At 49.9% G+C, this 22,628-nt stretch overlaps 2 protein-coding genes across 2 annotated transcripts in view; both read right to left on the bottom strand.

Moving 5' to 3' along the window:
• Nucleotides 1-5,640, bottom strand: part of LOC142257100 (uncharacterized) — a 37,813-nt gene extending 32,173 nt beyond the window's left edge. Inside the window, exon 1 of the mRNA XM_075329183.1 lies at nt 5,594-5,640. The gene's annotated coding sequence lies outside the window, so the exon portion shown is untranslated. The remainder of the gene's footprint in view (nt 1-5,593) is intronic.
• LOC142258443 (uncharacterized) overlaps nt 1-22,628 on the bottom strand; it is a 263,726-nt gene that overhangs the window by 164,649 nt on the left and 76,449 nt on the right. The window lies entirely within an intron of this gene.

Here is a 22,628-nt window from a genome sequence, read left to right as displayed (position 1 = left end):
GCTGGCTTTTTGTTTTTTCTTCATTGAATTGGTCGGTGGTTGACCTCCACCTTGCTATGCACCCCAATTTGGGATGTATTCCATCTGTCTGGAGTTTGGCGGTTGGTGACTGTTCACATTGGGTCATCAGGCTTTGTCCACAGGCTATTTACTTCATGCAGCATTTGCTTGGACCTGTCCCGCCCACAGCCATGACTCAGTCATGGGTACGGGATTGAAATAGACCAGGTGGGTGCTGCTAAGAGCAGTTCTACTATTCATATGTGAGGCCGTATGGCACATTTTATAAAAATATTTTAGTGTAGGACTGCTTCAAATGAGATTTGCCGTGACGTGGCGAAGCAGCTCAAGAAATTGCAATTTTTTGCCAAAAATCTCAAAAATTTTTTAAAATAAGTACAGTTTGGAATGTTTAGTGCCGAGTGCACATTTGGTGCTGGCTTTTTGTTTTTTCTTCATTGAATTGGTCGGTGGTTGACCTCCACCTTGCTATGCACCCCAATTTGGGATGTATTCCATCTGTCTGGAGTTTGGCGGTTGGTGACTGTTCACATTGGGTCATCAGGCTTTGTCCACAGGCTATTTACTTCATGCAGCATTTGCTTGGACCTGTCCCGCCCACAGCCATGACTCAGTCATGGGTACGGGATTGAAATAGACCAGGTGGGTGCTGCTAAGAGCAGTTCTACTATTCATATGTGAGGCCGTATGGCACATTTTATAAAAATATTTTAGTGTAGGACTGCTTCAAATGAGATTTGCCGTGACGTGGCGAAGCAGCTCAAGAAATTGCAATTTTTTGCCAAAAATCTCAAAAAAATTTTTTAAAATAAGTACAGTTTGGAATGTTTAGTGCCGAGTGCACATTTGGTGCTGGCTTTTTGTTTTTTCTTCATTGAATTGGTCGGTGGTTGACCTCCACCTTGCTATGCACCCCAATTTGGGATGTATTCCATCTGTCTGGAGTTTGGCGGTTGGTGACTGTTCACATTGGGTCATCAGGCTTTGTCCACAGGCTATTTACTTCATGCAGCATTTGCTTGGACCTGTCCCGCCCACAGCCATGACTCAGTCATGGGTACGGGATTGAAATAGACCAGGTGGGTGCTGCTAAGAGCAGTTCTACTATTCATATGTGAGGCCGTATGGCACATTTTATAAAAATATTTTAGTGTAGGACTGCTTCAAATGAGATTTGCCGTGACGTGGCGAAGCAGCTCAAGAAATTGCAATTTTTTGCCAAAAATCTCAAAAATTTTTTAAAATAAGTACAGTTTGGAATGTTTAGTGCCGAGTGCACATTTGGTGCTGGCTTTTTGTTTTTTCTTCATTGAATTGGTCGGTGGTTGACCTCCACCTTGCTATGCACCCCAATTTGGGATGTATTCCATCTGTCTGGAGTTTGGCGGTTGGTGACTGTTCACATTGGGTCATCAGGCTTTGTCCACAGGCTATTTACTTCATGCAGCATTTGCTTGGACCTGTCCCGCCCACAGCCATGACTCAGTCATGGGTACGGGATTGAAATAGACCAGGTGGGTGCTGCTAAGAGCAGTTCTACTATTCATATGTGAGGCCGTATGGCACATTTTATAAAAATATTTTAGTGTAGGACTGCTTCAAATGAGATTTGCCGTGACGTGGCGAAGCAGCTCAAGAAATTGCAATTTTTTGCCAAAAATCTCAAAAAATTTTTAAAATAAGTACAGTTTGGAATGTTTAGTGCCGAGTGCACATTTGGTGCTGGCTTTTTGTTTTTTCTTCATTGAATTGGTCGGTGGTTGACCTCCACCTTGCTATGCACCCCAATTTGGGATGTATTCCATCTGTCTGGAGTTTGGCGGTTGGTGACTGTTCACATTGGGTCATCAGGCTTTGTCCACAGGCTATTTACTTCATGCAGCATTTGCTTGGACCTGTCCCGCCCACAGCCATGACTCAGTCATGGGTACGGGATTGAAATAGACCAGGTGGGTGCTGCTAAGAGCAGTTCTACTATTCATATGTGAGGCCGTATGGCACATTTTATAAAAATATTTTAGTGTAGGACTGCTTCAAATGAGATTTGCCGTGACGTGGCGAAGCAGCTCAAGAAATTGCAATTTTTTGCCAAAAATCTCAAAAAATTTTTAAAATAAGTACAGTTTGGAATGTTTAGTGCCGAGTGCACATTTGGTGCTGGCTTTTTGTTTTTTCTTCATTGAATTGGTCGGTGGTTGACCTCCACCTTGCTATGCACCCCAATTTGGGATGTATTCCATCTGTCTGGAGTTTGGCGGTTGGTGACTGTTCACATTGGGTCATCAGGCTTTGTCCACAGGCTATTTACTTCATGCAGCATTTGCTTGGACCTGTCCCGCCCACAGCCATGACTCAGTCATGGGTACGGGATTGAAATAGACCAGGTGGGTGCTGCTAAGAGCAGTTCTACTATTCATATGTGAGGCCGTATGGCACATTTTATAAAAATATTTTAGTGTAGGACTGCTTCAAATGAGATTTGCCGTGACGTGGCGAAGCAGCTCAAGAAATTGCAATTTTTTGCCAAAAATCTCAAAAAATTTTTTTAAAATAAGTACAGTTTGGAATGTTTAGTGCCGAGTGCACATTTGGTGCTGGCTTTTTGTTTTTTCTTCATTGAATTGGTCGGTGGTTGACCTCCACCTTGCTATGCACCCCAATTTGGGATGTATTCCATCTGTCTGGAGTTTGGCGGTTGGTGACTGTTCACATTGGGTCATCAGGCTTTGTCCACAGGCTATTTACTTCATGCAGCATTTGCTTGGACCTGTCCCGCCCACAGCCATGACTCAGTCATGGGTACGGGATTGAAATAGACCAGGTGGGTGCTGCTAAGAGCAGTTCTACTATTCATATGTGAGGCCGTATGGCACATTTTATAAAAATATTTTAGTGTAGGACTGCTTCAAATGAGATTTGCCGTGACGTGGCGAAGCAGCTCAAGAAATTGCAATTTTTTGCCAAAAATCTCAAAAATTTTTTAAAATAAGTACAGTTTGGAATGTTTAGTGCCGAGTGCACATTTGGTGCTGGCTTTTTGTTTTTTCTTCATTGAATTGGTCGGTGGTTGACCTCCACCTTGCTATGCACCCCAATTTGGGATGTATTCCATCTGTCTGGAGTTTGGCGGTTGGTGACTGTTCACATTGGGTCATCAGGCTTTGTCCACAGGCTATTTACTTCATGCAGCATTTGCTTGGACCTGTCCCGCCCACAGCCATGACTCAGTCATGGGTACGGGATTGAAATAGACCAGGTGGGTGCTGCTAAGAGCAGTTCTACTATTCATATGTGAGGCCGTATGGCACATTTTATAAAAATATTTTAGTGTAGGACTGCTTCAAATGAGATTTGCCGTGACGTGGCGAAGCAGCTCAAGAAATTGCAATTTTTTGCCAAAAATCTCAAAAAAATTTTTTAAAATAAGTACAGTTTGGAATGTTTAGTGCCGAGTGCACATTTGGTGCTGGCTTTTTGTTTTTTCCCTCATGTGTAGTGCGGGGTCTGTTGCTCTCTCTCCCTCATGTGTAGTGCGGGGTCTGTCGCTCTCTCCCTCATGTGTAGTGCGGGGTCTGTCGCTCTCTCTCCCCCATGTGTAGTGCGGGGTCTGTCGCTCTCTCTCCCCCATGTGTAGTGAGGGATCTGTCGCTCTCTCCCCCATGTGTAGTGCGGGGTCTGTCGCTCCCTCCCCCATGTGTAGTGCGGGGTCTGTCGCTCTCTCTCCCCCATGTGTAGTGCGGGGTCTGTCGCTCTCTCTCCCTCATGTGTAGTGAGGGATCTGTCGCTCTCTCCCCCATGTGTAGTGCGGGGTCTGTCGCTCCCTCCCCCATGTGTAGTGCGTGGTCTGTCTCTCTCTCCCTCATGTGTAGTGTGGGATCTGTCGCTCTCTCCCCCATGTGTAGTGCGGGGTCTGTCGCTCTCTCTCCTCCATGTGTAGTGCGGGGTCTGTCGCTCTCTCTCCCATGTGTAGTGCGGGGTCTGTCTCTCTCTCTCCCTCATGTGTAGTGCGGGGTCTGTCTCTCTCTCTCCCTCATGTGTAGTGCGGGGTCTGTCGCTCTCTCTCCCTCATGTGTAGTGCGGGGTCTGTCGCTCTCTCTCCCCATGTGTAGTGCGGGGTCTGTCGCTCTCTCTCCCTCATGTGTAGTACGGGGTCTGTCGCTCTCTCCCTCATGTGTAGAGCGGGGTCTGTCGCTCTCTCCCTCATGTGTAGTGCGGGGTCTGTCGCTCTCTCTCCCTCATGTGTAGTGCGGGGTCTGTCTCTCTCTCTCCCTCATGTGTAGTATGGGGTCTGTCGCTCTCTCTCCCTCATGTGTAGTACGGGGTCTGTCGCTCTCTCCCTCATGTGTAGAGTGGGGTCTGTCGCTCTCTCCCTCATGTGTAGTGGGGGGTCTGTCGCTCTCTCTCCCTCATGTGTAGTGCGGGATCTGTCGCTCTCTCCCCCCCATGTGTAGTGCGGGGTCTGTCTCTCTCTCTCCCTCATGTGTAGTGTGGGATCTGTCGCTCTCTCCCCCATGTGTAGTGCGGGGTCTGTCGCTCTCTCTCCTCCATGTGTAGTGCGGGGTCTGTCGCTCTCTCTCCCATGTGTAGTGCGGGGTCTGTGTCTCTCTCTCCCATGTGTAGTGCGGGGTCTGTCTCTCTCTCTCCCTCATGTGTAGTGCGGGGTCTGTCTCTCTCTCTCCCTCATGTGTAGTGCGGGGTCTGTCTCTCTCTCTCCCTCATGTGTAGTGCGGGGTCTGTCTCTCTCTCTCCCTCATGTGTAGTGCGGGGTCTGTCTCTCTCTCTCCCTCATGTGTAGTGCGGGGTCTGTCTCTCTCTCTCTCCCTCATGTGTAGTGCGGGGTCTGTCGCTCTCTCTCCCTCATGTGTAGTGCGGGGTCTGTCTCTCTCTCTCCCTCATGTGTAGTGCGGGGTCTGTCGCTCTCTCTCCTTCATGTGTAGTGCGGAGTCTGTCGCTCTCTCTCTCCCTCATGTGTAGTGCGGAGTCTGTCGCTCTCTCTCCCTCATGTGTAGTGCGGGGTCTGTCTCTCTCTCTCCCTCATGTGTAGTGCGGGGTCTGTCTCTCTCTCTCCCTCATGTGTAGTGCGGAGTCTGTCGCTCTCTCTCCCTCATGTGTAGTGCGGGGTCTGTCGCTCTCTCTCCCTCATGTGTAGTGCGGGGTCTGTCTCTCTCTCTCTCCCTCATGTGTAGTGCGGGGTCTGTCTCTCTCTCTCTCCCTCATGTGTAGTGCGGGGTCTGTCGCTCTCTCTCCCTCATGTGTAGTGCGGGGTCTGTCTCTCTCTCTCTCCCTCATGTGTAGTGCGGGGTCTGTCTCTCTCTCTCTCCCTCATGTGTAGTGCGGGGTCTGTCGCTCTCTCCCTCATGTGTAGTGCGGGGTCTGTCGCTCTCTCTCCCTCATGTGTAGTGCGGGGTCTGTCGCTCTCTCTCCTCATGTGTAGTGCGGGGTCTGTCGCTCTCTCTCCCTCATGTGTAGTGCGGGGTCTGTCGCTCTCTCCCTCATGTGTAGTGCGGGGTCTGTCGCTCTCTATAAATAGGGTGACTCCCTGTATATTGGGGTGAGGAGAACATGCACTGACCTCCACCTCAGAGTCGGCACCGCCTGTGCTCACAGGACCTGTGTGATGTCACCATCATGTGATCAGGCACATGGTCATGTTATGGGCGGTTCTGCCTCCTCTCTGTGATGTATATGGAGGAGAGTTTTGGGTCACCCATCTTAACCCCCTCACCCCCGGCCTGTTTTCACCTTCATGAGTCGGCCATTTTTTGCCTTTCTGACCAGTGTCTCTTCATGAGGTGATATCTCTGGAGCTTCATCAGATCCCGGTGATTCTGACATTGTTTTTTCGTGACATATGGGGCTTCATAGTGGTTACTAGTAAATTTAGGACAATATTCTTTCCATATATTTGTGAAAATATCAGAAATTTGGTGCAAATTTCACAATTTTAACTTTTTTTTTTTCTGCTCATAAATCCGAGAGTTCTGTCACACAAAATAGTTAATAAATAACATTTCCCACTTGTCTATTTTACATCAGCGCAATTTTTTAACCATATTTTTTTTCTTAGGAACGTAGAAGGGGTCAAAGTTCATCAGCAATTTCTCATTTTTCCAATACAACTCACAAAACCAATTTTTTAGGGACCAAATCACATCTGAAGTGACTTTGAGAGGCCGAGGTGACAGAAAATACCCAAAAGTGACCCCATTCTAAAAACTGCCCCCCTCAGAGTGCTCAAAACTACATCCAAGAAGTTTATTAACCCTTCAGGTGCTTCACAGGGATGAATACAAAGCGTAATGAAGAAATAAATACATTTTACCTAAAAATGTTGCTTTAGCCTCAATTTACATGGCATAGCATAAAAAGTGGACCCCAAAATGAATTACCCACTTTCTTCTGAGCGCGCTGATACCCCACATGTGGTCACAAACCTCTGTGTGGACACATGGCCGGGCTCAGAACCGAAGGAGCAATATTTGAATTTTAGCTGAAATAGATTGCGGGCACCATGTTGCATTTTCAGGGCCCCTGAGGTAACTAAACAGCAGAAATCCCCCCACAAGTGACCCCATTCTGGAAACTAGACCCCTCAAGGATTTTATAGTCGTCATTTTGAACAAACAGGTACTTCACAGAATTTGATAATATTAGGTCATCCTATTGAAAATTTTCATTATTTTTTTTCCTAAAAAAAAATTGTTTTAGCTTCAAATTTCTCACTTTTACAAGAGGCAACACCAAAAAGTGGACCCCACAGTTTGTTCCCAATTTCTTATGAGTGCGGTGATACCCTACGTGCTTAGAAACCTCAATTTGGACACATTGGAGGGCTCGGAACAGAAGGTTGGAATATTTGAGTTTTGAAAAAGCTGAAATAAATTGAAGGCACCATGCCCCTAGGCCCCTCAAGGATTTTACCCAGGGGTATATTAGGCATTTTGTACCCACAGGTACTTAACAAAAATGATGCTGTAGCACCAAATTGCTCACTCTTAAGGCCCTGCCACACACAGAGATAAATCTGCGGCAGATCTGTGGTTGCAGTGAAATTGTGGACAATCAGTGCCAGGTTTGTGGTTGTGTACAAATGGAACAATATGTCCATGATTTCACTGCAACCACAGATCTGCCAAAGATTTATCTGTGTGACGGGGCCTTTAGGCTATGCGACCACGATCTGGCGGCAGTTTCAGACCTCATGTGGAGATGTGACTGTGAGTGCTCTCCATAGGAGGTCCCATGCCCACGATCAGGGCTGGGGCCTCTGTGGACTTTGGCTTTACTCTCCCCGTGTTCTCAGCCGTGTTTTCGGGAGCATATATATGAATATAATGCAAGGAAAATTACGGTCCCTAAAAAAAATGGTGGGGAGGGGATAAGGGATAGATGAAAAGGGTTTGCTTTATTCCATCGCGGGCGTTTATTATGATCTGCAATGTCTAAACCTAGAACTGTGATAAGAAACATGTCTGCACACAGTGCACCACCCTTAATATCCGCGTCAGACCCGGTGTAGTCCTGACTAGTGTGAGGGCGAATATGCAGTGTGTCCACTCATATCCTGTCCACCGCCATTAACTTGAGAACGGCGGCAGCTATAGGCATAGAAGTGGTGTCTAGGTATAGTAAAGTAGCCACGTGCTACGCAATGAAACCACCTATAGCGCCACCTGGTGGAAAACAACGGAGTTAGCATTTTTATCTTGAAAACGGAACGAGATAGAGAAAAAAAGTGAATTACAAAGTTGTAGAGCATCATCAATTCAATACGAATCCACACCTTGCATACAGAAATGCTATGATTAGAATGTGTAAAACTCACAAGGCTGCGGACGTGAAGCGATACCTCATGGAGACCTTCCTACAAGTCATTGGGTATGGTGGATGCATGGAGTGGCCTCCACGCTCACCTGACCTGACCCCATTGGACTTCTTTCTGTGAGGTCACATCAAACAGCAGGTGTATGCGACCCCTCCACCAACATTGCAGGACCCACGACGACGTATCACAGATGCTTGTGCAAACGTGTCACCTACCATATTGCACAACGTGCAGCAAGATACAGTATGCTGTGCAGAGGCCAGATGTGCATTGCAGCTGACGGGGGCCACTTTGAGCATCAAAGTGAAATGAGCGCCATATGCGTGACCAGCAATCAATGTTTTTGGGGGGGGGGGTCATGGGTTTCATATCATAGCATTTCTGTATGATAGGTGACGATTCGTATTGAATTGATGATGCCCTACAACTTTGTAATTCACTATTTTTCTCTATCTCGTTCCGTTTTCGAGATAAAAATGCTATTTCCATTGTTTTCCACCAGGTGGCACTATAGGTGGTTTCATTGCGTATGGCTACTTTACTATACCTAGACACCACTTCTATGCCTATAGCTGCCGCCGTTCTCAAGTTAATGGCGGTGGACAGGATATGGATGGACACTCTGTATGTCACTTGTATTATTTAACCAAGAACTTATCAGTCACTTTTCTCCATACCAAGTGATAGACCAATAATAGGTTATAGGCAGATTACATATAGGTCGGCCCAATATGTCACCTGAACCTTAGAGGTGAAAATGTATAACACGGTCACACACAGCGGGGGAAATCTGGAGGGGGAGAAGATGAGGGTTGGAGGTAATGAGATCACATTTAGGTAGTCATAGGTAGACATTATAGTTCATCTGTTCGTTTAGACCAAAAGGGGATGTAGGGCGCAAACAAAATATCCATTTTTCTTCGCAACGTAATTGGGTTTTATTAAAGTCTCCTCGGGCGGAAGGTTTCAGCAAGTCAATTCCTATAAATTTCAGTACTCTAAGGTCAATCCTATGCTTATAATTTACATACTTAGCTATGGCAGTGTCCCTCTTATTACGAACATCCCCCCAAATGTCCCCCAATTCTCTTGTGGTCTTCCCCACATTTGTTTTGCCACACACACGTTGCCTTGTAGATGGCGCCTTTAGATTTACCTGTAATGAATTGTTTGATGGCAAATTCCTCACCTGTTGCCTTGCCTGACTACAGAAGGTCTTTCCCACTTATACCACATTTATAACAGCCCTTGGGTCTCATTGGGAGCCACGTTGTAGAGTCATTCTTTGGTGGAATGTAATGGCAATGACCAAGCCTTTGTCTTAGGCCTCCTTTACATATCCGTGTCTCTGGTACTCGTGACGTCCGTTTTCACACGTACCGGAGACACGGGCACACGTAGACCCATTAACCCCTTCAGCCCCGGGGCACTTTCCGTTTTTGCGTTTTTGTTTTTTGCTCCCCTTCTTCCGAGAGCCCTAACTTTTTTATTTTTCCGTCAATCTTGCCATATGAGGGCTTGTTTTTTGCGGGACAAGTTGTACTTTTAAATGAAACCATAAGTTTTACCATATGGTGTACTGGAAAGCAGCAAAAAAATTCCAAGTGTGGAAAAATTGCAAAAAAAGTGTGATGGCACAATAGTTTTTGGGATGTTTTATTCACGGTGTTCACTATATGGTAAAACTGATGTGTGGGTATGATGCCTGAGGTCGGTGCGAGTTTGTAGACACCAAACATGTATAGGTTTACTTGTATCTAAGGGGTTTAAAAAAATTCACAAGCTTGTCCAATAAAAGTGGCGCACGTTTTGTGCCATTTTCCGAAACACGTAGCGTTCTTATTTTTTGGGATCTATGGCTCAGTGACTGCTTATTTTTTGCGTCTCGAGCTGATGTTTCTAATGGTAGCATTTTTGCGCAGATGCTACGTTTTGATCGCCTGTTATTGCATTTTGCGTAAAACTTGCAGCGACCAAAAAACGTAATTTTGGCGTTTGGAATTTTTTTGCCACTACGCCGTTTACCAATCAGATTAATTGATTTTATATTTTGATAGATCGGTCATTTCTGAACGCGGCGATACCAAATATGTGTATATTTATTTATTTTTTAACCCTTTAATTTTCAATGGGGGGAAAGGGGGGTGATTTGAACTTTTAGGTTTTTTGTTTTTTTTTAAATTTTTTAAAACTTTTTTTTTACTTTTTTTATTTTATTTTACTAGTCCCCCTAGGGGGCTATAGCGATCAGCAATCCGATTGCTGATCGCTATCTGCTGATCACAGCTATACCGCTGTAAACAGCAGAAATAGTCACTTTCTTTCTTCCTCTGCTCCGTGCCGAGGAAGAATGAAAGTGAAACTTCGTAGCACCAGGCGTCATCACATGACCCTGTGCTACGATGGCAACCACCGAACGTCACGTGATCACTCACGTGACGTCTGGAGGGGGCGGCGGTAAGTAAAAAAGATGGCCGCGTGCATATAGATCTCGCTGCCAGACTTTGGCAGCGAGATCTAAGGGGTTAATGTTCCGGGTGGAATGCGATTCCACTCGGAACATGTAGGCACACATGTCAGCTGTTGAAAACAGCTGATATGTGTGCCGATCCACGCCGCCTGCCCGCGGCAGGGGGCGGGGCTTACCGGGACACGATCCATGACGGAAAGATCCGTCCATGGTCGTGAAGGGGTTAAAATCAATGGGTTTGCGCACATGTGCGTGTTTTGTCATGTACCGTCTGTGTGGAGCATATGTGCACTACACACGTAGACAAGTCCGTTTTTCTCCGAAAGCATAGATGTCACACAGACCGCATAGATGTGCTCCGTGTGACATCAGTGTGACATGTACCGGAGAAAACACACGTGTCTGTGAAATCTAATTAATTTCCATACTTGGTTGTCTCCAGCGCTGCTGTCTCTGCCGCTGCTATCACGTGCTTCCGACCCCCGCTTATTATCCTCATCGCATATGCACGGCACAGAGGACCGGAAGCAGCAGCAGCGGGGAGTCGGCAGGGCCAGAGACCGTAGATCACCACCACGGACAGCAACGCCAGGGACAGGTGAGCAGAGAGTTCCTGTGATAACACACGGAGAACACACATGTGCCAAAATCATGGCACACGGAGGACAATACGCACCTTTTACACATCTGTGCAAAATGTGCTTGGTTTTCACGGACGTGTGAAAAAGGCCTTAGAGATTGATTCTTCTGATAGCTGATTTTTTGATCAATGAAGCCCCATTGTCAAAAATCAACCGAATCATGTTCTCCTGAGGTACCGGCGTCTCTGAGGTAAGTACGGTAAATCCTCCCTCCCCTTTTTTACAGTGTTGATAAGCAGTTCTGAGAACATGATCTGGATACCCCCTGTCCTGTCCCCCTGTTGTTTTTCCAAACAATTACAGAGGAGGGAGAATTAATTTACCCCAAAGACGCTGGAACTTCAAGAGAACATGATTAGAGATGAGGGAACCTGAGGTTCGGTTTTCGAACCAAACACCAACTTTACAAAATAGAGTTCGGGTGCTTTACGTGTGAACTCCACTCTTGCGAGCATCGTTGTGTTGGGGTACGCTCAGTGCTCGGGTACACTCTGTGGTCAGTCCTGTGTTAGCTACTTGCAGTGTTTGAACGGCTCACACTGGGGGTAACAACAGCGTCATTGGATGTAGTGTGCAACAAAAAAATTAATTTTGAAAAAGCCCGCCCATGGATGGATGTATATGGTCGGAGACTTAAACTGCCAATCAGTGACTTCGCACCTCCTCGGGCAAGTTCGAATTAGTGAAGGTTCGGTTCGTTTGCTGCCAGCGAGCCGAACTTCCAAAGGTCCGTTCATCTCTAAACATGATCCGGTTGATTGCCCCTTTTGACAAGGGGGCTCCATTGATGAAAAATTATTTTGATGAAACATTAGAACATAGTGAAAATGGATACGGATATATTGGAGCAGATGGGGATTATCCTCATATCACCTACCGGAAGAGTCAATCTCTACGACAAAGGTTTGTTCATTTCCATTACACTCAACCAAAGAATGACTCTACAACGTGGCTCCGAATGAGACCCAATGGCGTTATAAATGTGGTGACTGCGTGGCATGTAGTCATGTACAAGTGGGAAAGACCTTCTGTAGTCAGGTGTTGGGTAAGGAATTTGCCATCAAACAATTCCTTTTGGGTAAATCTAAAGACGTCATCTACAAGACAACATGCGTGTGTGGCAAGGAGTATCTGGGGAGGACCACAGAGAATTGGGGAACATTTGGGGGCTATTCGGAACAGGAGGGACACTGCCATTGTGAAGCATGTAAATTATGAGCATAGGGCTGAGCTTAGGCTATACACTGCATCGTCACTGTTAAAGCGCGGGGCCATGCCCTGCACCACGCCTGCCCTTTAGCTCTGACAGTGCCGGCCGAGGAGGGTTATGCGGCAACCAGAATGCAGTCTCCAGGAAAGATTTTTGGGTTAATAAAGGGGTGAAAGAGGATCTTTCTTTGTATTTTATTTTAAATAAAGGATTTTTGTGGTGTTTGTGTTTAATTCTTTTCACTTATAGATTAGTGATGGGGGGGGGGGGTCTCATAGACACCTGCCATTACCAATCTAGGGCTTATTGTCAGCTGTGAGCGGAGATTAACCCCTTTTGCCACCGCACCAGGGCAATTGGGAAGAGCCAGGTAAAGTGCTGGGGTTGTCGCTTCTAATGGATGCAACAATCCTGGCCGGCTGCAGTCTTATAATTTTAGGCTGGGGGCTCCCAATAACGTGGGTCTCCCCAGCCTGAGAATACCAGCCTCCAGCTGTCTGGCTTTATCTTGGCTGGTTATCAAAATTGAAGGTGACCACACGCTGTTGTTTTTTATTTATTTATACTGTACGCTATAGACCCACAGACCAAGTCTGCGATTGATGATTTCTGGTCAGGAGCTAACAATGCCTCGTCTGTCGCAGCCTCCATCTCCCCTGATGAATCTATTTTGAGGAAACGCATCGGGAAGGAGGGAATTGAGCGATATTTGATATTATTTGGGGTAATGTGTGGCTTTTTTTAAGCCCTCCCATCTTCTATGAGGTAATATCAATATTTTTGGTTGACAGTGAGGAAAGGTGGTAAGAATACACCTCACTGTCTTCCTTCATTGCACTTTACAGCACTTTGAGTATTGGTTTGCATAATTTTGCACGATAATTATATCCTTGTTCATCTATATAGGATCTATGGGTTTGTGATTGGAAGCGTCAGACAGGCTGTCACACAGGTTGGGGGCACTGTCTGACTGCAGCCAATCACAGACGTCGGTGGGCGGGGAAAGCAGTAAATATACCTAATGAGCGGTCCTGGAAGAAGAACGAGCGGCTGCAGAAGAAGTGTACAGCCGCACAGGTTACTCTGTAAGTAAATCGCGCTAGCTTTATCATTTTTTTTCTTCAGTTTTACTGGATTTTTTTTTTTTATTTCCCGAGTGTCAGACTCCCGTGGGTGCCTTTGAACTCGCGGGGGGGGGGTTGGACTTCTGTGAGGAGGGTGGAAGCTGGATGTGGCTCTCGACCCTATCACGGAGCTGGATGTAGCTCTCGACCCTATCCCGGAGCTGGATGTGGCTCTCGACCCTATCCCGGAGCTGGATGTGCGTCTCGACCCTATCCCGGAGCTGGATGTGCCTCCCGACCCTATCCCGGAGCTGGATGTGCCTCCCGACCCTATCCCGGAGCTGGATGTGGCTCTCGACCCTATCCCGGAGCTGGATGTGGCTCTCGACCCTATCCCGGAGCTGGATGTGGCTCTCGACCCTATCCCGGAGCTGGATGTGGCTCTCGACCCTATCCCGGAGCTGGATGTGGCTCTCGACCCTATCCCGGAGCTGGATGTGGCTCTCGACCCTATCCCGGAGCTGGATGTGGCTCTCGACCCTATCCCAGAGCTGGATGTGGCTCTCGACCCTATCCCGGAGCTGGATGTGGCTGTCGACCCTATCCCGGAGCTGGATGTGGCTGTCGACCCTATCCCGGAGCTGGATGTGGCTCTCGACCCTATCCCGGAGCTGGATGTGGCTCTCGACCCTATCCCGGAGCTGGATGTGGCTCTCGACCCTATCCCGGAGCTGGATGTGGCTCTCGACCCTATCCCGGAGCTGGATGCGGCTCTCGACCCTATCCCGGAGCTGGATGCGGCTCTCGACCCTATCCCGGAGCTGGATGCGGCTCTCGACCCTATCCCGGAGCTGGATGCGGCTCTCGACCCTATCCCGGAGCTGGATGCGGCTCTCGACCCTATCCCGGAGCTGGATGCGGCTCTCGACCCTATCCCGGAGCTGGATGCGGCTCTCGACCCTATCCCGGAGCTGGATGCGGCTCTCGACCCTATCCCGGAGCTGGATGCGGCTCTCGACCCTATCCCGGAGCTGGATGTGGCTCTCATGGTCAGAAAGGTTGGGGACCTCTGGTCTAAATGAACAGATGAACTATAATCTCTATCTGAGTATCTAAACGTGATGTCGTTACCTCCAGAATTCCTCCCCATTCCACCCCCACCCTCCTATTTACCCTCCTGTTCGTAATGTTTGCCTCTAAGGTGCAGGTGACATTGGGCCGACCTATATCTAATCTGCCTATAACCTATTATTGGTCAATCACTCGGTATTGAGGAAATACTCTGATGTGTGTGTCCCCGGCCCCAGCTCTGATGTGTGTGTCCCCGGCCCCAGCTCTGATGTGTGTGTCCCCGGCCCCAGCTCTGATGTGTGTGTCCCCGGCCCCAGCTCTGATGTGTGTGTCCCCGGCCCCAGCTCTGATGTGTGTGTCCCCGGCCCCAGCTCTGATGTGTGTGTCCCCGGCCCCAGCTCTGATGTGTGTACACGACTCTAGCTCTGATGTGTGTGTCCCCGGCCCCAGCTCTGATGTGTGTGTACGCGGCTCTAGCTCTGATGTGTGTGTACGCGGCCCCAGCTCTGATGTGTGTGTACGCGGCCCCAGCTCTGATGTGTGTGTACGCGGCCCCAGCTCTGATGTGTGTGTCCCCGGCTCCAGCTCTGATGTGTGTGTACACGGCTCCAGCTCTGATGTGTGTGTACACGGCTCTAGCTCTGATGTGTCTGTACACGGCTCCAGCTCTGATGTGTGTGTACACGGCTCTAGCTCTGATGTGTGTGTACACGGCTCTAGCTCTGATGTGTGTGTACACGGCTCCAGCTCTGATGTGTGTGTACACGGCTCTAGCTCTGATGTGTGTGTACGCGGCCCCAGCTCTGATGTGTGTGTACGCGGCCCCAGCTCTGATGTGTGTGTCCCCGGCTCCAGCTCTGATGTGTGTGTACACGGCTCCAGCTCTGATGTGTGTGTACACGGCTCTAGCTCTGATGTGTCTGTACACGGCTCCAGCTCTGATGTGTGTGTACACGGCTCTAGCTCTGATGTGTGTGTACACGGCTCTAGCTCTGATGTGTGTGTACACGGCTCCAGCTCTGATGTGTGTGTACACGGCTCTAGCTCTGATGTGTGTGTACGCGGCCCCAGCTCTGATGTGTGTGTACGCGGCCCCAGCTCTGATGTGTGTGTACGCGGCCCCAGCTCTGATGTGTGTGTACGCGGCCCCAGCTCTGATGTGTGTGTACGCGGCCCCAGCTCTGATTTGTGTGTACGCGGCCCCAGCTCTGATGTGTGTGTACACGGCTCCAGCTCTGATGTGTGTGTACACGGCTCCAGCTCTGATGTGTGTGTACACGGCTCTAGCTCTGATGTGTGTGTACACGGCTCCAGCTCTGATGTGTGTGTACACGGCTCCAGCTCTGATGTGTGTGTACACGGCCCCAGCTCTGATGTGTGTGTACGCGGCCCCAGCTCTGATGTGTGTGTACACGGCTACAGCTCTGATGTGTGTGTACACGGCTCTAGCTCTGATGTGTGTGTACACGGCTCTAGCTCTGATGTGTGTGTACACGGCTCCAGCTCTGATGTGTGTGTACACGGCTCTAGCTCTGATGTGTGTGTACACGGCTCTAGCTCTGATGTGTGTGTACACGGCCCCAGCTCTGATGTGTGTGTACACGGCCCCAGCTCTGATGTGTGTGTACACGGCCCCAGCTCTGATGTGTGTGTACACGGCCCTAGCTCTGATGTGTGTGTACACGGCTCTAGCTCTGATGTGTGTGTACACGGCTCTAGCTCTGATGTGTGTGTACACGGCTCTAGCTCTGATGTGTGTGTACACGGCCCCAGCTCTGATGTGTGTGTACACGGCTCTAGCTCTGATGTGTGTGTACACGGCCCCAGCTCTGATGTGTGTGTACACGGCTCTAGCTCTGATGTGTGTGTACACGGCCCCAGCTCTGATGTGTGTGTACACGGCCCTAGCTCTGATGTGTGTGTACACGGCCCCAGCTCTGATGTTTGTACACGGCTCTAGCTCTGATGTGTGTGTACACGGCCCTAGCTCTGATGTGTGTGTACACGGCCCCAGCTCTGATGTGTGTGTACACGGCCCCAGCTCTGATGTGTGTGTACACGGCTCTAGCTCTGATGAGTGTGTACACGGCCCCAGCTCTGATGTGTGTGTACACGGCTCTAGCTCTGATGTGTGTGTACACGGCTCTAGCTCTGATGTGTGTGTGTACACGGCTCTAGCTCTGATGTGTCTGTACGCGGCTCCAGCTCTAATGTGTGTGTACGCGGCCCCAGCTCTGATGTGTGTGTACGCGGCCCCAGCTCTGATGTGTGTGTACGCGGCTCCAGCTCTGATGTGTGTGTACGCGGCTCCAGCTCTGATGTGTGTGTACACGGCCCTAGCTCTGATGTGTGTGTACACGGCTCCAGCTCTGATGTGTCTGTACACGGCTCCAGCTCTGATGTGTGTGTACACGGCCCCAGCTCTGATGTGTGTGTACGCGGCCCCAGCTCTGATGTGTGTGTACACGGCTCCAGCTCTGATGTGTGTGTACGCGGCTCCAGCTCTGATGTGTGTGTACGCGGCTCCAGCTCTGATGTGTGTGTACGCGGCTCCAGCTCTGATGTGTGTGTACACGGCCCTAGCTCTGATGTGTGTACACGGCTCCAGCTCTGATGTGTGTGTACACGGATCTAGCTCTGATGTGTGTGTACACGGCCCCAGCTCTGATGTGTCTGTACACGGCTCCAGCTCTGATGTGTCTGTACACGGCTCCAGCTCTGATGTGTGTGTACACGGCTCCAGCTCTGATGTGTGTGTACACGGCTCCAGCTCTGATGTGTCTGTACACGGCCCCAGCTCTGATGTGTCTGTACACGGCCCCAGCTCTGATGTGTCTGTACACGGCCCCAGCTCTGATGTGTCTGTACACGGCTCCAGCTCTGATGTGTGTGTACGCGGCTCCAGCTCTGATGTGTGTGTACGCGGCTCCAGCTCTGATGTGTGTGTACGCGGCTCCAGCTCTGATGTGTGTGTACGCGGCTCCAGCTCTGATGTGTGTGTACACGGCCCTAGCTCTGATGTGTGTGTACACGGCTCCAGCTCTGATGTGTGTGTACACGGCTCCAGCTCTGATGTGTCTGTACACGGCTCCAGCTCTGATGTGTCTGTACACGGCTCCAGCTCTGATGTGTCTGTACACGGCCCCAGCTCTGATGTGTGTGTACACGGCTCTAGCTCTGATGTGTGTGTGTACACGGCCCCAGCTCTGATGTGTCTGTACACGGCTCTAGCTCTGATGTGTGTGTACACGGCCCCAGCTCTGTGCATCCTGTGAGATGGCTGCGCTCAGGACCGTGCACTTCTGTTACTGACCTTCTCATCTTCTGCAGGATTTTCTATAGAATTCGGAATGTTTCTTCCAGGGGGCGGGGCAGTCTGAGAAAGCTAAACTCTGATAGGCTACAAGTTAAACAGGGCATGACAATGGGTGAGCTCAGCGATGATTGGTCCAGCAGTGGCTTCTGTCTGCTACTCTACCAATCAGATGCAAGAATGCAAAGGCTAAGGAGAAAGATAGTTGAGAAATGGGGATCTGCTGTCTCCTGCCAGTCCAGCCTGACATCCCCTGATCCTCCTTACACTGCAGACAGGAGAGGACTACAAGCACCAGCATGCCCCTGACATCACCTGATCCTCCTTATACTGCAGAAAGGAGAGGACTACAAGCACCAGCATGCCCCTGACATCACCTGATCCTCCTTATACTGCAGACAGGAGAGGACTACAAGCACCAGCATGCCCCTGACATCACCTGATCCTCCTTATACTACAGACAGGAGAGGACTACAAGCACCAGCATGCCCCTGACATCACCTGATCCTCCTTATACTACAGACAGGATAGGACTACAAGCACCAGCATGCCCCTGACATCACCTGATCCTCCTTATACTACAGACAGGAGAGGACTACAAGCACCAGCATGCCCCTGACATCACCTGATCCTCCTTATACTACAGACAGGAGAGGACTACAAGCACCAGCATGCCCCTGACATCACCTGATCCTCCTTATACTACAGACAGGAGAGGACTACAAGCACCAGCATGCCCCTGACATCACCTGATCCTCCTTATACTACAGACAGGAGAGGACTACAAGCACCAGCATGCCCCTGACATCACCCGATCCTCCTTATACTACAGACAGGAGAGGACTACAAGCACCAGCATGCCCCTGACATCACCTGATCCTCCTTACACTGCAGACAGGAGAGGACTACAAGCACCAGCATGCCCCTGACATCACCTGATCCTCCTTATACTGCAGACAGGAGAGGACTACAAGCACCAGCATGCCCCTGACATCACCCGATCCTCCGTATACTACAGACAGGAGGGGACTACAAGCACCAGCATGCCCCTGACATCACCTGATCCTCCTTATACTACAGACAGGAGAGGACTACAAGCACCAGCATGCCCCTGACATCACCTGATCCTCCTTACACTACAGTCAGGAGAGGACTACAAGCACCAGCATGCCCCTGACATCACCTGATCCTCCTTACACTGCAGACAGGAGAGGACTACAAGCACCAGCATGCCCCTGAGATCACCCGATCCTCCTTATACTGCAGACAGGAGAGGACTACAAGCACCAGCATGCCCCTGACATCACCTGATCCTCCTTATACTACAGACAGGAGAGGACTACAAGCACCAGCATGCCCCTGACATCACCCGATCCTCCTTACACTGCAGACAGGAGAGGACTACAAGCACCAGCATGCCCCTGACATCACCTGATCCTCCTTATACTACAGACAGGAGAGGACTACAAGCACCAGCATGCCCCTGACATCACCTGATCCTCCTTATACTGCAGACAGGAGAGGACTACAAGCACCAGCATGCCCCTGACATCACCTGATCCTCCTTATACTACAGTCAGGAGAGGACTACAAGCACCAGCATGCCCCTGACATCACCTGATCCTCCTTACACTACACACAGGAGAGGACTACAAGCACCAGCATGCCCCTGACATCACCTGATCCTCCTTATACTACACACAGGAGAGGACTACAAGCACCAGCATGCCCCTGACATCACCTGATCCTCCTTATACTACAGACAGGAGAGGACTACAAGCACCAGCATGCCCCTGACATCACCTGATCCTCCTTATACTGCACACAGGAGAGGACTACAAGCACCAGCATGCCCCTGACATCACCCGATCCTCCTTATACTACAGACAGGAGAGGACTACAAGCACCAGCATGCCCCTGACATCACCTGATCCTCCTTATACTACAGACAGGAGAGGACTACAAGCACCAGCATGCCCCTGACATCACCTGATCCTCCTTATACTGCACACAGGAGAGGACTACAAGCACCAGCATGCCCCTGACATCACCTGATCCTCCTTATACTACAGACAGGAGAGGACTACAAGCACCAGCATGCCCCTGACATCACCTGATCCTCCTTATACTACAGACAGGAGAGGACTACAAGCACCAGCATGCCCCTGACATCACCTGATCCTCCTTATACTGCACACAGGAGAGGACTACAAGCACCAGCATGCCCCTGACATCACCTGATCCTCCTTACACTACAGACAGGAGGGGACTACAAGCACCAGCATGCCCCTGACATCACCTGATCCTCCTTACACTGCAGACAGGAGAGGACTACAAGCACCAGCATGCCCCTGACATCACCTGATCCTCCTTATGCTACAGACAGGAGAGGACTACAAGCACCAGCATGCCCCTGACATCCCCTGATCCTCCTTATACTGCAGACAGGAGAGGACTACAAGCACCAGCATGCCCCTGACATCACCTGATCCTCCTTATACTGCAGACAGGAGAGGACTACAAGCACCAGCATGCCCCTGACATCCCCTGATCCTCCTTATACTACAGACAGGAGAGGACTACAAGCACCAGCATGCCCCTGACATCACCTGATCCTCCTTATACTACAGACAGGAGAGGACTAAAAGCACCAGCATGCCCCTGACATCACCTGATCCTCCTTATACTACAGACAGGAGAGGACTACAAGCACCAGCATGCCCCTAACATCACCTGATCCTCCTTATACTACAGACAGGAGAGGACTACAAGCACCAGCATGCCCCTGAGATCACCTGATCCTCCTTACACTGCAGACAGGAGAGGACTACAAGCACCAGCATGCCCCTGACATCACCTGATCCTCCTTATACTACAGACAGGAGAGGACTACAAGCACCAGCATGCCCCTGACATCACCTGATCCTCCTTATACTACAGACAGGAGAGGACTACAAGCACCAGCATGCCCCTGACATCACCTGATCCTCCTTATACTGCAGACAGGAGAGGACTACAAGCACCAGCATGCCCCTGACATCACCTGATCCTCCTTATACTACAGACAGGAGAGGACTACAAGCACCAGCATGCCCCTGACATCACCTGATCCTCCTTATACTACAGACAGGAGAGGACTACAAGCACCAGCATGCCCCTGACATCACCTGATCCTCCTTATACTGCACACAGGAGAGGACTACAAGCACCAGCATGCCCCTGACATCACCTGATCCTCCTTATACTACAGACAGGAGAGGACTACAAGCACCAGCATGCCCCTGACATCACCTGATCCTCATACTACAGACAGGAGAGGACTACAAGCACCAGCATGCCCCTGACATCACCTGATCCTCCTTATACTACAGACAGGAGAGGACTACAAGCACCAGCATGCCCCTGACATCCCCTGATCCTCCTTATACTGCAGACAGGAGAGGACTACAAGCACCAGCATGCCCCTGACATCACCTGATCCTCATACTACAGACAGGAGAGGACTACAAGCACCAGCATGCCCCTGACATCACCTGATCCTCCTTATACTACAGACAGGAGAGGACTACAAGCACCAGCATGCCCCTGACATCACCTGATCCTCCTTACACTGCAGACAGGAGAGGACTACAAGCACCAGCATGCCCCTGACATCACCTGATCCTCCTTACACTGCAGACAGGAGAGGACTACAAGCACCAGCATGCCCCTGACATCCCCTGATCCTCCTTATACTACAGACAGGAGAGGACTACAAGCACCAGCATGCCCCTGACATCACCTGATCCTCCTTATACTGCAGACAGGAGAGGACTACAAGCACCAGCATGCCCCTGACATCACCTGATCCTCCTTATACTACAGACAGGAGAGGACTACAAGCACCAGCATGCCCCTGACATCACCTTATCCTCCTTATACTGCAGACAGGAGAGGACTACAAGCACCAGCATGCCCCTGACATCACCTGATCCTCCTTATACTACAGACAGGAGAGGACTACAAGCACCAGCATGCCCCTGACATCACCCGATCCTCCTTATACTACAGACAGGAGAGGACTACAAGCACCAGCATGCCCCTGACATCACCCGATCCTCCTTATACTACAGACAGGAGAGGACTACAAGCACCAGCATGCCCCTGACATCACCCGATCCTCCTTATACTACAGACAGGAGAGGACTACAAGCACCAGCATGCCCCTGACATCACCTGATCCTCCTTACACTGCAGACAGGAGAGGACTACAAGCACCAGCATGCCCCTGACATCACCTTATCCTCCTTATACTGCAGACAGGAGAGGACTACAAGCACCAGCATGCCCCTGACATCACCTGATCCTCCTTATACTACAGACAGGAGAGGACTACAAGCACCAGCATGCCCCTGACATCACCTGATCCTCCTTACACTGCAGACAGGAGAGGACTACAAGCACCAGCATGCCCCTGACATCACCTGATCCTCCTTATACTACAGACAGGAGAGGACTACAAGCACCAGCATGCCCCTGACATCACCTGATCCTCCTTATACTACAGACAGGAGAGGACTACAAGCACCAGCATGCCCCTGACATCACCTGATCCTCCTTATACTACACACAGGAGAGGACTACAAGCACCAGCATGCCCCTGACATCACCTGATCCTCCTTATACTACACACAGGAGAGGACTACAAGCACCAGCATGCCCCTGACATCACCTGATCCTCCTTATACTACAGACAGGAGAGGACTACAAGCACCAGCATGCCCCTGACATCACCTGATCCTCCTTATACTGCAGACAGGAGAGGACTACAAGCACCAGCATGCCCCTGACATCACCTGATCCTCCTTACACTGCAGAAAGGAGAGGACTACAAGCACCAGCATGCCCCTGACATCACCTGATCCTCCTTATACTGCACACAGGAGAGGACTACAAGCACCAGCATGCCCCTGACATCACCTGATCCTCCTTATACTGCAAACAGGAGAGGACTACAAGCACCAGCATGCCCCT

Source organism: Anomaloglossus baeobatrachus, chromosome 1 (genome assembly GCF_048569485.1).
Source record: "Anomaloglossus baeobatrachus isolate aAnoBae1 chromosome 1, aAnoBae1.hap1, whole genome shotgun sequence".
Taxonomy (NCBI): Eukaryota; Metazoa; Chordata; class Amphibia; order Anura; family Aromobatidae; genus Anomaloglossus; species Anomaloglossus baeobatrachus.
The sequence above is the reverse complement of the archived record's forward strand: the minus strand, read 5'-3'. Positions and strand labels throughout refer to the sequence as shown.